Raw genomic sequence first — 3,110 nt, 5'->3', positions numbered from 1 at the left:
GAGTATGAAATAACAATAAAACAGATACATTCCCTACCCAAATCGAGGGTCAGCCCCAAAGTCTATTTACCCCAGGTTTCTTTGTCTACAATAAGAATTTGTTGGGTAGATTCATTCAAATATATTTATTGAGTGCTTACTGTGTATAGAACATTGTACTAAACGCTTGGGAGAGTATAATACAAAAATAGACAGATTCCCTGTCCATAAGGAGCTTACACTCTAGAGCGGAGGGAGACAGACATCAATAGATTGTAAGCTCCTTGAAGGTGGAGAATCACATCTGCCAACTCTATTGTATCGTACTCTTCCAAGTGATTACTCACCTCTCAGGGTCGCACCTGGAGAGTTCCCAGTACTCTACCAGTCTCGACTACAGGAGGAAGAGTCAAGCAGAGACCTGTCCATTCCATTCCTAGCTTGGCCAGTGGCTAGCGAGTGGAAGGCAATCTGCTACAAGTCAAAATTCACTCGCGCAGGGCAGCAGCAGTATGGAAGAGAGCCAAGGGCGGAGACTCAGGTTAACTGTCTGGAAGGAGACAATGGTAAACCAATTCCATATTTTTACCAAGAAAACTCTACGGATCCACTACCAGAATGACTGCAGGTGGAGGTGGGGTTTTCTGGGAGAGATGTGTCCATGGCATCGCTATGGGTCGGACATGACTCGATAGCATAAGACAACAACAAGTGATTACTACAGAGCTCTGAACCCACAGTAAGTACTCAGTAAATACAATTGATTTATTGATTAGAGGAACCACATGCTTGTTACCCTCCTGGACACCTATCCTCAAAATTAGGAATGGTCCTTCCAAACAGCTCTAATTCTCCCCTCTCTATCACTAAGTTTACCTCCATGATGTAGCCTACAACAGAATGAGGGATTTACTGTGATTCTGCCCAAAATCTTCTGGAACCTATTGTTTTTTTCAGTGGCACAGCTTCCTTTGGGAATAGATTCTATTCCTTCACACTCTGCAAGTGAAGAAGCCTTTCCTTCCATTTGGTATAAACTTGTCACTTTCCAGCTCCAGGGGGTACCCCTCCCCTTGAGATTGTGGAATCTAGGAAACAACAACTCCATGTTAGCCTCGTCCACCATATTCATGGTTCTGTAAACTACAATCCTGCTGCCTCTCACCCTGTGTCTCTCCAGACTACAGCGTCCTGACTCTCTCAGTCCATCTTCCCACAGAAGCTGCTCCATCCCTTATCCTTCCTTTCTGCAAACAAACCTCTCTATAGCCTAGCAACTTGTGTGCCCTACCCAAGCTGGTGCATGACAGTGGCTTAACATTCCTTGAGCTGAATGCAATCATCCAGATGAATCTAGCAAGGCTTCCCCTCTGTTGCCCGGGGAGAATGGGGACCCAGGCTATAATCCCAGCCTAACAGGGAGAGTTCTCACTTCAGCAGAACTGTTTGGAGCTTGGGGAAATTATTTCCAGAAAATCTCCACTCCTTAGCTCTGTCTCCCAAGAGACTTTGGGGCACAGGGAAGCAATGTGGTCTACTGGATAGAGAACATGAGTCTGGGAGTCAGAAGGACCTGGTTCTAATTCCAGCTCACCACTTGTCTGTTGTGTGACCTTGGGCAAGTCACTTAACTTCTCTGTGCTTCAGTTACCTCATCTGTAAAATGAGGGTTAAGACTGTGAGCCTCACGTGGGACAACCTGATCACCATGTATCCACCCCAGCGCTTAGAACAGTGTCTGACCCATAGTAAGTGCTAACGAACACCATTAAAAAGCCCCAAGAACAATAAAAACAAAAAGAGGGTTAAAGTCCTGAAATGACACCAGGGTAGCCAAAGAGCTTCATGCTCTCTGCTGTCCCTAAAATAGATGCCCTCAAGGCACCAGCCTGGCTCACATAATTATAAAAATATTTGCTAAGCAGTTACTATGTGCAAAGGACTTTACTGAGCACTGGGGCATGTACAAGATAATCAAGTCATACATGGTTCCTTCCCACACAGTCTAAAGAGGAGGGGGAAAGAGGCATTAAACTCCCTTCTGATGGAGTGGACTGGGTATGATCAACAGTGACTAAAGTCCACACAGGTGGCCCGGGGTGCTCAGAGCATGCTGGAAGCAGAGACCTGAGAGTTATGAAGGAGAGGGATCAGGTACCAGGAGAATGCTGGTGGGGAGTTCCAGGAGGGCTCCATTGGAAAGATAGCTAGCAGGTTCAGAAACTCCCGGGGGCTGCTCCGATCCTCAGATGTGCATTGCAAGAATGCTACTCTTCACCCGCTTCCTCTCAACTCACCCTCTTCTCTCCTCCCAAGCCAACTTTCTAGCAGTACCCCAATCTTGACTCTCTCACCACCATGCCCTTGATCACTCTTTTCCCCTGCTTAGAACAGCCTCCCTCCCCACATCTGACAGACCACAGCTCTCTCCACATTCAGAGTCCTCATTATCAAGCAATTGTATTTATTGAGTGTTTACTGTCTGTAGAACACTATACTAAGGACTTGGAAGAGTACAATCTAACAGAACTGATAGACAGATTCCCTGCCCAGAAGGAGTTTACAGTCTACAATCTCATAGATTATAATCTCACCTTCTCCATCAGGCCTTCCCCAGTAAATCTCCCAGCACCCTGAGCTATATCATCCCATCAGCCAATTCTTGTACTTAAGACTTATACCCATTCTCAACACTCATGCATAAATCTTCAATAATTAATTGTGACAACTAGTTGGAAATGTTTTTGTTTGATTTCCTCATTGGCGTGCAATTCCTTGTGGTCTGGGAACATGTCACTCTCTTATTCTGAACTTCCTAAGCATCTTGTTCAGTGCACTGTACCAGTCAATCAATCAATCAATCAATCAATTCTATCAATTGAGTGCTTACTACATGCAGAGCACTGTACTAAGCGATTGGGAAAGTACAACAGAATTAGCAGACACAATCCCTGCCCATAACAAGTTTACAGTCTTGCAAGTGAACCCCCAGTAAATATTAGTACTATTACTACTGCTGCTATTATTACTATTTACTACTATAACAACCATGATGATTACTCTATTACTGATGCTCATCGCAGAAGTTTACTTTCCTTTGGCCTTTTGTAATTCTTAGTTATTTGTTGAGC

At 44.7% G+C, this 3,110-nt stretch overlaps 1 non-coding gene across 1 annotated transcript; it reads left to right on the top strand.

Annotated features, from left to right (window-relative positions):
- The first annotated feature begins 323 nt into the window (after positions 1 to 323).
- On the top strand, positions 324 to 461 carry LOC114809506. Its single transcript, XR_003757285.1, has one exon. It is a non-coding gene; the product is annotated as a small nucleolar RNA SNORA7 (small nucleolar RNA).
- Positions 462 to 3,110: the final 2,649 nt, after the last annotated feature.

This window comes from Ornithorhynchus anatinus, chromosome 2, assembly GCF_004115215.2.
Source record: "Ornithorhynchus anatinus isolate Pmale09 chromosome 2, mOrnAna1.pri.v4, whole genome shotgun sequence".
NCBI classification, from domain to species: Eukaryota; Metazoa; Chordata; class Mammalia; order Monotremata; family Ornithorhynchidae; genus Ornithorhynchus; species Ornithorhynchus anatinus.
Note: the sequence above shows the minus strand (reverse complement) of the source record. Positions and strands in the feature narration are given on the sequence as shown.